General features: G+C 40.4%; 1 pseudogene; it reads left to right on the top strand.

Moving 5' to 3' along the window:
- Window positions 1–5852, top strand: part of LOC101656312 — an 11249-nt pseudogene extending 5397 nt beyond the window's left edge.
- The last annotated feature ends 7277 nt before the right edge of the window (window positions 5853–13129 follow it).

A 13129-nucleotide genomic window follows, 5' to 3' on the forward strand; every position in this document is an offset into this window, starting at 1 on the left:
AAATTGGGTACAAATTGGGTACTAAAACATCCGATTCAGTGCCAACCCTATTGATATCTTTGATGAACTTTTTCTTGGTTACTGCCAGAAATCTTTAGCATTTTTTTCCTACTTATAAATGCACCTGATATCACATGCCATCTCCCCCTTGCTTGTCTTTAAAAAAACTACAAAAAGGGATTTAGATTTAAGAACAAACCTACTCCTGTATGGCCTCAATAACATAATAAAACAATATCCTTATTCCCTAAAAAGAATCATGTTTACAGGTTAAAAATGAGAACTTCAATATATTTTTTTTGTGGGACTCAACTCAATCCATAACAGCTCACTTCCCTCACCTTTAAGATAAAGTTAAAAATAAATACCAGGTTCCTCAACCTTAAAGGCCAAGTATAAAAAGCTCATACCTAACATCATCCTTAATGGTTAAAGACTGAAAGCAAAAGGAGCTGTGTAACTAACACTTCCCTGAACAGAGCAGAGGTCAAGGGTCCATGTGGCTGTGAGCTTGAAGACCAGAGAGATGTCCCTGCTGGCATGACTGAGAAGAGGGACTGTGGACTGTGGATAGACTGGTGCTCCTCTACTTAAAGTTTTTGACCCTGATTCATAATCTGTTAACTTCTCTAATAAACCTTATTGTGTTACCTGCATTCTGTTTGTTACCTGTGAGTTCTGTGTGGCCGCTGCAACAAATTCTTGAACCTAGCAGAGAAGTCAGGTGCCAGGGAGAGATGCTTAGAATAGGTCAGAAGGTTAGAATAGAAATGTCAGAATAGGGTAAAGAAAAGTGAAAAATGTAGAGGTATCTGATCCCTGCCTACACAGAACAATCCTCCGGTGGATGTGGACTTGGACTTCTTCCTCCAAGGGACGCTGGAGGCGGTCAGTGAAGGCCCCACTCAATCTACTCAGCACCCTACTTTCTCGAGTAGCAATTGAAGTCTTAAAAGCTTGTGAGCCGTCGTCAAAGATGCAAGTATTCATCTCTCTCAATGCAGAGCAGAAAAGAGTAAGGAAAATCAGGGACATGGGAGCAAATTGTCCAAAGGACTATGGACCACACGAACACCATCATCCAAAACCCTGACCCTAGAAGAAATAGTTGACCCCACCTACCATTAGCCACTTCTCTGAAAGAGATCACATGGGAGGCCTTGGATATATTGAAGGGAGATGTGGAACAAACTTAAAATCATTTTTTAAAAAAAGATTTATTGGTCTTATTGAGTCCTTATAAAGGCCTGAACTGATGGCATTTGTTTTAGGTGTCCTTGAGTTGGTTAGAACTCATTGTCACCCTGTGTATAACACACCTGAACCCTGAACAGCCCTGTGGCACCCTTACACCTAGGGTTTAGCTCATTGCAGCAGACACTGTGTCAATATATCTCGTCAAAGGACTTACTGGTTTTTGTTGACCTTCTACGTTATCAAGTCTGTTGCCCATTTCTTGGTCTCTCTGGATAATATGTAAAAATTATGTGAGAGAAAGTCTCAAAGACCCTAGTTTCTAAGGATCATTGTGGCTGTACTTCTTCCAAGACATTTGTTTATACTTCTAATATTCATCATCCACACCATGGTTCAAATGCATAAACTCTTCTCTTTTCTACCTTATTCATTGTCCAGGTTTCACATGCAGATGAGGCGATTGAAAATATCATAGTTTGGGTCAAGTGCACCAGTCTTTAAAGTGATATTTTTGCTCTTTAATACTTTAAAGAGCTCTGGTATAGCTGATTTTCCCTCAGTATGTCATTTGATTTCCTTTTCTTTCTTTTTAAGATCATTTTACTGGGGGCTCTTACAGCTCTTATAACAATCCATACATCAATTGTAACAAGCATATTTGTACATATGTTGCCATCATTATTTTCTAAACATTTACATTCTATTTGAGCCCTTGGTATCAGCTCCTCTTTTTATCCCCCCTCCCACCCTCATGACCCCTTGATAAATTATAAACTATTATTATTTTCATATCTTACACTGACCGCTGTCTCCTTTCCCCTGTGGTTTCTTCCCCGCTCCTCTCCCCAACTTCCCCCTACCCTCCTGGTATAACTACTCCATTTCTGTTCTTGAGGGCTTTATCTGACCTGGATTTCATGTGTCCTGAGCCCTTATCTGGACCTGTATACATGCTCCGGCCTAGCCCACAAAATTGGGGTCATGATAGTGGGGGAGTGGGGGGGTGGGTGAGGAAGCCTCAAGGAACCAGAGGAATACTGTGTGTTTTACTGGTGCTCTACTTCACCTGGTTGACATCCCTTCCTTGCAACCCTGTCATTTGATTTCTTGACTGTTTCTCCCATGAACATTGACAATGGATCCAAACAAGATGAAATACTTGACAGCCTCAATCCTTTTATAGTCTATTGGTACAGTAGTGAAGATTTTTGTTATCTTTCCACAGAGTTGCAATCCATACTGAATACTGCAGCTTTTGATTTTCCAAGTCCTCCTTCACTTTCAGAAAGCAAGGTTTTGTCATCTGCATGTCACAGGTTGTTAGTAAGCCTTCCTCCAATCCTGCTCCTGCATTCTTCTTCATAAAGCTTCTTGTATTAATTGTTCAGCATACAGATCAACTAAGTATGGTGAAGGGATACAACACTGACACACCTTTTGTGTTAGTCTGGGTAGACTAGAGAAACAAATCCATTAACACATATGTATATAAGGGAGAGGTTTATATACAAGAGCAATTGAACATTGAGAAAACATCCCAGCCCAGTCCAGATCAAGTCCATAAGTCTGATATTAGCCCATATGTCCGATCCCAATCTATAAAGTCCTCTTCAGACTCACAAAACATATGCAATGAAACCAAATGAAGGATGATCACAAGCCAGTGGGTAGAAAGTCTTTGGGTTGAATGGCGATGTAAGCATCTCAATGCTGGGAGGGGTCTTTCTGTGGCTTCTCCTGTTTCCGAGGTCTGGTTGCATTCATATGGCTTGTCTTCTGCAGTGTTTCCCAGGGAGTGACAGAGAGAGAGGGGTGTCTTCCACCTCGAAGGAGGAAGTACCAGATTTCCCAGAATTCTCAGAAGAAGCCCATACCCACAGAAGTCTCATTGGCTATCTCCAGACTGACAGCCTACACTCCACCCCTACACTTTTGCCGTTAGCAGCTCAATGCATAACCACTATGCCACCAGGCTCTGTTCCACCCCTACACTCTTAATCCTTAAATTGACACCAGATTAGGTGACTACCACACCATTCTTGATTTTAAACCTTGCAGCATTCCCTTGTTTTGCTTGTACATTTGCCTCTTGATTTATGTAGGTCCCTTGTGAGCACAACTATGTGTTCTGAAATCCCCATTCTTCTTAATATTATCCATAGTTTTTTTATGATCCACATTGTCAAATTCCTTTGCATAGCCAATAAAACACAAGTAAAGATCTTTCTGGTTTTCTTTGCTTCCGGCCAGGATCAGCAATAACATACCTTTTTTCATATACTTTTCTGACTCCAGCTTGACTTTATGGCAGCTCCCTGTGTACTGTTGCAGCTGTTTTGTTTTGTTTTGTTTTGTTTTTAATTATCTTCATTGATATTTTACATACAAGCGATATTAATAATATTGTTTGATACTTTCTGTATTATGTTCAGTTGCCTTCCTTTGGAATGGGCACAAATATGGATTTCTTCCAGTCAATTGGCCAAGTGTCTGTCCTCCAAGTTTCTTGGCATAAATGAGTGTGTGCTTCCAGAAATACAACTTGTTGAAATATTAGATTTTATACAGCCATTCCTGTAACCTTGTTTTTGTTTATTAACTATGACACTAAGCACAGCAGCACTCATGTGATGAAAAATTTAATGGATAATAATACATAAAATAAAAAATCATATCATTGTGAATTAGGGGGTGTGGAGTGGACAGCCAAAGCCCATCTGTAGATAATTGGCCATCCCCTTACAGAAGGGTCACAAGGAAGAGACGAGCCAATCAGGATGCAGTATAGCACCGATGAAACATACAACTTTCCTCTAGTTCTTAAATATTTACTCCCGCCACTATCATGATCCCAATTCTACCTTACAAATCCTGCTAGACCAGAGGATGTACACTGGTACAGATAAGAGCTGGAAACACAGTGAATCCTGGACAGAGAGACCCCTCAGGACCAATACTGAGAGGAGCGATACCAGGAGGGGAAAGGGAAGGTGGGGGAGAAAGGGGGAACCAATCACAATGATCTACATATAACCCCCTCCTTGGGGGACAGACAACAGAAAAGTGGTTGAAAGGAGACATTGGACACTGTAAGACATGGAAAAATAATAATAATTTATAAATTATCAAGGGTTCATGAGGGAGGAAGGGAGGGTGAGGGAGGGAGGGGTGGAAATGAGAAGCTGTACGAGTTCCCAATAAAATGATTTTTTAAAATAAAAAAAGTAATAATAACAAAAAAATGTGTCTTGTTAGAAGTATACTTCTAACCAGAATACTCCTTGGAGGCAACATGGCAGGATGCTGTCTCATGTACTTTGGACATGTTGTTAAGAGACAGACAAGTCCCTGAAAAAGGACATCATACTTGTTGAAGTAGAAAGGCAGCAAAAAAGAGGCTCTAAAGAGGTGGCTTGACACAGTTCCAGTTAACGGACTAGAGTCCCCAAATTCTATACTCTGAGCTGATCCGGTTCACCCCATACCAGCTCTCTGCCCCTTGAGAACACTAAGAATAATGTCCCCACATCAGTTTTTACTGGAGTCAATTCCTGTCATTCCTAGAACACGGATGGAACCCAATCACCTTTAATCCCAATAATCACAAAGTCCACGTCTACAAGAATAATGGTGGCCAGTGAGTAAAGGCTCATGAACTCTAGGAGTACAATGGACACATCACAGACCTTGACTGGGCACCCAAGAGCGGCACATCTTCACCGGCAGGCAAACTGCAACACCTATGGTGGAAGCCCACCCTGGTGAACCTGAGAATTAACCTGGCAGCCACTGTCACTTCGAGTCTGAAAATAACTGGTGCGTGAGCAAACTTAGGAAGAAGCCGATGTGCTCCACTGTCCTTAGACTGGACTGACACGCCAACAACATTTTGCTGGCAGCAGTCTACTGCCACTTCCAGTGCAAGGTATTAACTGCCTATGCTAAAAAAAAATGGATGCTGTACATTTTTGCCACAACTAGGAAAGAATATTACATGAATAACAATGAGTACAAGGAAGAAGAAAATGTTCTAGAATTGAATGGGGTGATAGTGGTACAACTCTTCTTGATATGCTTTAATTATTGAATTGTATGCCATGTGGATGAAGTCCTAATAACACTGTTTTTAAAAATGAATAAAAAGCCAGCCAGTATGCCATAGGGCAGCAAGATGCTGTTTTATCAGCTGAGGTCAGAGTCTGAGGGCAGGTGCTCTCTGGTGGCTGGGTCCATGGGGTTAGCTCTTTGGTTAATAGGAGCTGTCTGGTCTGGGGCAGCCACGACAGCAGTGTCTGTTGCCGATGCCTCTGGGAGCCTGCAGGTTTCAACTCTGAAGACAGAGCTCCTGCCACTCCTGAGTGTATCGTTTGTCTCAGAGAAGCTCTTTAACTACAACCACCATGGCTGCTTGACTTTTGTTTCCAAATCCAACATTCCAAAACAGCATCCAGTACCCCATATCAGCCAACGAGTGCTTCCTCGACATGGACAAGAGCGCCACCACATACCACTGCAACATGACCCAGGGGATGCTGCACCAGAACAGCATCACTCCAGGGTCTATTTATAAGGTGGACAAGCAAGACTGTCACAAATTCTGTACTACTGGCATCGACAGCCACAGCCATTTTAAATTTGAAGACCTCATATCCTAGGCCTCTGGATAATATGAAGCTGAGCGAATTCTTGGGCTGGATCTAGCCTAGACCTTCAGCCTCCCAGTCTTGGAGGAAACACTGAAAACATGAAAAGAACGTTTGCAGAATTGTGACTGAATATAACTGGTGAACGTGATCTGTGTTTATTTTTGGTTCTGCTGTTCCACTGCCTTCTTCACTAAAGCCGCTTCTCTTTAACCAATTTCTATTGGAAAACTGAAGTGTCTGCTAGAAAGTTAAATTAAAAGCCTGAAGGTTAAAAAAAAAGAAAAAATACATTAGAAAAATTGAGACGATGGTACAGGGAATCAGATGATGGTACAGGGAATTCCGTGTGTTGTGCATACAGTCGCTATGCGTCAAAACAGACTTGACCAGCACCTAACAAGAGGACACGCTCCACTCCTGACTCCTTCTTGATGGCAGTGATATCCTCCATTCCTGCTTCTGAGACGGCTCCTTTTATAAGCAACAGGGCTGGCAAAATTGATCAATACCTTCATAAGAGTACTATATACCTTATTTGCATGGTGCCAACCAGTCGTTTGATAAGAGTGACAAATACTAAGAGCCATACTAAATATATTGCTGAATTATAGATATATACCTCACATCATATGCAAAAAATAATAACTCAAATACATCAAAAACCAAGAATTCTTATAATAACACACAGGGAGAAATATTCATGACCTTTGATTTGACAGCTGTTTCTTAAATATGATATCAAAGGTGTTAGTAACAACAACAAAAAGTGGATGGATATCAAAATTAGAAACTTATGTATCAAAGGACATTATCAAGAAAGTGAAAAGATAACCCCAAAAGTGAGAGAGAAAACAGCAGGTCATACATATGATTAAGACATAATATCCAGATTATCTAAAAACTCCTAAAGCTCAACTGACAAACAAGTAAAGAACTAGAGTAGACATTTCTCCAAAGAAGATTATATGCAAATGATCAATAGCACATGAAAAAAATGTGCAGTCATTACTCGTTACTATATTCCATTGAGTCAATTCCAACTCCTAATGACTCTGTATATGGCAGAGTGGAAGTGCCCCTATTGAATCTCCTAGGTTGTGATTTTTACAGATGAATTAGTATGAATAATAGGCACATTTTCAGAACAAACACCAAAGCCAGCTGATGAATGAAATTATTCTACAAACGTTTTCTGTCTGGAATGCAGTAAAACAAACAATCAAGCTACACTGATGATTACTAGTGATCAGAATGTGAAAGTTGAAAAAAAATAAGTATATGTATTAAAAAATAGGCTTTAAAAAAAGCCTTGGTGATAGAAACAATGCTAGATATCATGTGATAGAATATTGCAAGACCAACAGCTTTGTCTTAGCAAATACCTTTTTTAAACTACATAAACATGATAAACCTTGCCAGAATCAAAGTGAGCACATTTATGCAAAGAGACAATGTAGAAGTCTTATCAGGAGCTAAAATAAGACCAAGCGCCAACTGTGGAAGTCTGAGACCATCAAGTGTGTACTAGGCCAGAGTGACAGAGAAACAAATCCAGTAAAACTCCTATGTGTATAAGAAAGAGCTTTATATCAAGAATTTTTATATAACACCCCAGTCCAGTCCAACTCAAGTCTGTAAGTCCGATACTAACTCATAAGTCCCTCTTCAGACTCACGCAGTCTGTCTGAAACAATGACACAGAATGCAGGAATATCACAGGCCATGAGAGCAAAGTCTAGTGGATCCAATGGCAGTGGATGCATCTCCAAGGCTCTGACCACCATCAGGGTCAGCCAGGAGGAAGGTGAAAGAAGAGAGAGGGTAGGAAGAGGTTTCCAGGACCCTCTTTATGAGAAAGTCATGCCCACAAGGAGGCCCCATCAGGCTGTGACCTGATTGACAGCCTAGACTCCACCCCTACACTTGTATATCTTCAAATTGACACGAAATTATGTAACTACCACAAAGTGTTTATATGTAAGTTCAAGTTGAAGCTGAAAAAAAAATTAAATTCACAAAAGTCAAAATACAATCTTAGTATACCCCACTTGAATTTAGAAAACACCTCAAGAATATATTACACGTACTGAATACTAATGACCAAAGACCAGTAATTTGTTATATGACATCAAGTATATCATATATTAGGAAAGAAGAGGTTATTAAAAAGACGGGGCAGGGGGAGTGAATGTCAGAAGAAACTCTGTAAACTTGCTCCTGAATGTAGAGCAAGTGGAAGAAATGATGAAGCAAAAGAGCACAACAGAACATTTCAAAAGGCAACTCGAGACAAAGTAAAGTATTATAGTGAAATGTGCAAAGACGTAGAATTAAAAAACCAGAAAGAGTGCCCAGTATTTCTCCAAATTTAAGAACTAAGGAAAATATTCAAGTTGAGTTGCAATATTGAAGAATTCTATGTCAATACTGAATTTTTCAAAATACTAAATGATGTAGGAAGCATCGAAATATGGAAGGAATAAATGGAATCACTGTTCCAAACAGAAGGGGGTAAACTTTAACCATTTGAGGATCCAGAACCAAAGATATAGATGGGAAAAGCCCAGCAACTGTGAAGACAGCAGCAAAATAAACAGCTCCAGAAAACTGGTGGAATACCACCTGAAACGTTTCAGCAAACTGATAGGTGGCTGGAAGCACTCACAAGTCACTGTGAAGAAATTTGGAAGAAAAAAAAAAAAAGAAAGAAATTTGGAAGACTGACTAATTGATCCATATTTGTGTCCATTCCAAAGAAAGGTGAACCAACAAAATGTAAAAATTATCAAACAATATTAGGAATATTGCTTTCAGTCAAAAATTTGTTGATGATAACTCAGAAGTGATTACAGAGGGACATAGACAGGAAGCTACCGAATATTCAAACTGGGTTCAGGAGAGGATGTGGAGTGAGGAACACCATTGCTGACATCAGGTGACTTGGCTGAAAGTAGAGAACACCAGTTAGATATTTACCTGTTTGTGGTTTTTTGTTTGTGTGTGTGTTTGTTTGTTGTGTTTTGTTTGTTTAACTTTGCAAAGACATTTGACTGAGTGGATCCTAACATACTACAGATAACAGAAAGAATGGGAATTCCTGAACACTCGCTTATGTACATGCAGAACCTGTACTTAGACCTAGATCCAGTCATTGGAACAGATGAAGGGTAAACTACATGGTTGAAGTCAGAAATGGTGTGAGTTAAAGTTGTATCCATTCACTATGCTTATTCAATCTGGAGACTGAAACCCCCAAAGCTGTACTATATGAAGAAGAATGAGACATCAGGATTGGAAGAAGATTTATTAACAATCTGTGATATGCAGATGACACAACCTTGTTTCTGAAAGCAAAAAGGATTTGAAGCACTTGTTGATGAAAATCAGAGACTACAGCCTTCAGTATGGAATGCAACTCAAGGTAAAGAAAATAATCAATACTCAATGCCCATCTGTAGACAAATGGACATCCCCTCACAGAAGGGTCACAGGGAAGAGGTGAGCCAGTCAGGGTGCAGTGTAGCACTGATGAAAGTTTCCTCTGGTTCTTTGGTGCTTCCTTCCCCCACTATCATGACCTCAATTCCACCTTACAAATCAGATTAGACAAGAGCATGCACACTGCTACAGATAAGAGCCCGAAACACAGGGGAATCCAGGATAGATAAACCCCTCAGGGCCAACAAGGGGAGTAGCGATACCAGGAGGATTAGGGGAAGGTGGGTGGAGAAAGGGGAAATTGATGACAAGGATCGACCTAGAACCCCCTCCCAGGGGGACAAATAATGAAAAGGTGGGTGAAGGGCGACGGAGGACATTGTAAGATATAGAAAAAATAATCTATAACTTATCAAGGGTTCGTGAGGGAGGGAGGGCAGGGGAGGAAGGGAAAAGAAATGGGGAGTTGATATCAGGGGCTCTAGTGGGAAGAGAATGTTTTGAAAATGATGATGGTGGCGTATGCGCAAATGTGCTTGACACACTGGAGGAATGTATGGATTGTGATGAGATGTAAGAGCCCCCAATAAAAGTATTTTTTAAAAAAGAAAGAAAACAAAAATCTTCAAAATTGTACCAATAGATGATGTCATAGTAAAAAGGGAAAAGATTGACGTTATCAAGGCATTTTACGAAGCCATAGTCAATGCCCATGGAAGCAGCGTCAAGAAGTCAAGCCACATATTGCACTGGGAAAATCTGCTACAAGTGATCTCTTTAAGGAATTAAAAACAAAGATCTCACTTTGAGGACAAAGGTGCTCCTGACGCAAGATATGGTATTTTAATTTGCCTCAAAAGTATGTGTAAACTCGATCACAAATAAGGCAGAACAGAGAAGAACTGATACATTTGAACTACAATTGCTATGAACTGCAAGAACAAGCAAATCTGTCTTGGAAAGAAGTCTTGGCAGAATGCTCCTTTGAATCAAGAATGAAGAGACTTTGTTTCGTGTATTTTGTGCAAGTTATGGGGGGGGGCAGTCTATGGAAAAGGACATCATGCTTGGCAGTCATCAAGAGAGGAAGACCTGCAGCGTGAGGAGCTGGCACTGTGGCTGTAACACTGGGCTCAGACACAGCGTCTGCTGACAGGGTTGCCATGAGTGGGAGTCTACTTGATGCCACCTAACAACAAGATGGCACTTTACCCACCCCCTCCTCGAGTCCTAGCACGAGGAGTTGGAGTTGACTCAATAGCAACAGACTTGCTTTTTGTTTCTGGAGGCTCCGTGGATACGCACTTGACTCCTAAACAAAGGTCTGAAGCTCTAGTTCAACCACCACTCTGCAGGAGTAGTACAAGTATGTGACAGTCTGTTTCCATAGTATTACAGATTTGGAAATGCTATGGAAGAGTTCTCCTCTCTCCTGTAGGTGGCGATGATTTGGAATTGATTCAATGACAACTGGTGATATAGTACAGTACAGTGATTCTCAAACTTTCATGTGTATATGAATCACCTGAGACCTGTGTTGTCCAGTTTAGTAATCACTAGCCACATGTGGCAGTTGAACACTTAAAATGTGGCTAGCCAAATTACAAAGTGGTGTAAGTATAAAATGCACACTGATTCAAGAGCTTGAATATAAAATATTCAAAATGTTCAACAATGTTTATATTGATGATATAATCAAAAGGAAACGTTTTGGTTATATTGGGTTAAAATATTAAATTGACTCAATGCGACCCCATGTATTGTCGAGTAGAAATGCTCAAAGGCTTTATGCTTAACTAAGAATTTAAAGGGAAACCATAAATATCATCACCAAGAAAAATGTATGGTGTACTTCTACCCTGTAACAAGTGGAATTCCCAAGTATTGGAAGAAATCAATAGCAACTGATTTGGTTTGGTTTTGGTTTAATTTTTACAAAAGTGTGATACAAAAATCAAACTCACTACCATCAAGTTGATTTTGACTCATAACAATCATATCGGCCAGGATAGAACTGCCCCTTTGGGTTTCCAATATGGTAATTCTTTACAGAAGTGGAAAGATGGGCTAAGATTATCCCATTATATGATATAGCATGTGTGTCCAACCCCATGGGATTTTCTGTGAAGCAGCCAAGCAGTTGCGGAAGAGGGTCATGTACTACTTCTTTAATCTGGTCACAGATTGATATAACTGAAAAAGGTTCCATTTGGGTGTGGCCTACACTTAGTATAGGCTGACACTGTGCAGAAGCCAGCTACATCTCCTGTTCTATTGGTTGTAGATCCCAGGTACCCTCACTGGATAACCGAGCTTGGATTCAACTCATCATCCACCAGACTGTGGTCTTTCTGCTTCATTTTCCTGCTTCCTGTTCATAGCCCTTACAGCTTCATGAATCAGGAGATGCCTTTAGCCTACATATGATCTAGGACTTGAATCGGAGTAGACTTAAACCTTCTTCTACAACTGTGTGAGCCATGTCTTGGTATGTCTCTTTCTATGTACATTTCCATAAAAACAACACTGGTTTTTCTTCTCTAGAGAGCTCAGCCTAACATAAGCATGGCAGGTTTGAATTGTTACCTTTAGGTTAGCAGCCTATCAGAAATTGCTTGATCACTAGAGGGGCTGTTATTAATAAATTAATTTCTCTTATTTTTACGTTTTAAAAATATACCTACTAGCCCATTTAAAATTACAAATGTGGCTTGTGTTTATTCCTATTTGACAGCATTGTCCCAGACACTTGTGTAATATATTGACTCCTGAGTCTCACTTTTGGAGATTCAGTTTTAGTGTGTTCCAGATTAAGCCTAAAGATCTGATTTATTTTAGCTCTCTAAGCAATTCAATTGGTAAATTAGGATAGGAAACATTTCTTTATTTTCCCCCCATCATTTTATTGGGTGCTCTTACATACAGCTCTTATAACATTCCATACATCCATTGTATCAAACATATTTGTACATATGTTGCCATCATTTCCAAGATATTTTCTGCTTGAGCCCTTGATATAAGCTCCTTTTTTCTCATCCCTTCCCCACCCTCCCACCCTCCTGTATCCATGACCAATTATATATTGTTATTGTTATTTCCTAATTTACACTGTCCTTTGTCTCCCTCCACCCACATTTCTGTTATCCATCCCCTTGGCGGCAGTGGGAGGAAGTGGGGAGGGGATGATGGGTTCCCCTTTTCTCACCCTTCCCCCTCCCTGACTATCCCCCTACCCTCATGATATTGCTACTCCCATTACTCTTCCTGAAGGGTTTATCTGTCCTGAATTCCCTGTGTCCAGAGCTCTTATCTGTACCAATGTGTGTTTTCTGCTCTAGCCAGATTTGTAAATTAGAACTGGGTCATGGTAGTGGGGAGGAGGAAGTATTTAAGAACTAGAGGAATGATGTGTGATTTGTCAGGTGTATAATACACCTTGGTTGAATCATCCCTTCCTATACCACTTCTGTGGGGGGATATCCAATTACAAATGGGCTTTGGGTCTCCACTCCAACCCCCCTTTTGCATCAATATAGTGCCTGGTTTGTTTTGGATCTTTTGACACCTGTTGCCTGATCCCATCAACACCTCATGATCACACAGGCTGGTTGTGCTTCTTCCATGTGGGCTTTGTTGCTTCCCTGCTAGCTGGCCACTTGTTTGACTTCAAGCCTTTAAGACCCTAGATGCTATATCTTTTGATAGCTGGGCACCACCTGCTTTCTTCACATCAAAGAGTGCCAGGTTATCAGAACCAAGTGTTCTTGTGTTAAGGGAGGCTTTAAGTAGAGACACAAAGTCCATCTGCTATCTTAATACTTATCATATAAATATATGTACATTGGCCT

Source organism: Echinops telfairi, unplaced genomic scaffold (assembly GCF_000313985.2).
Source record: "Echinops telfairi isolate 266 unplaced genomic scaffold, ASM31398v2 ScPeMD7_3533;HRSCAF=4204_0, whole genome shotgun sequence".
Taxonomy (NCBI): Eukaryota; Metazoa; Chordata; class Mammalia; order Afrosoricida; family Tenrecidae; genus Echinops; species Echinops telfairi.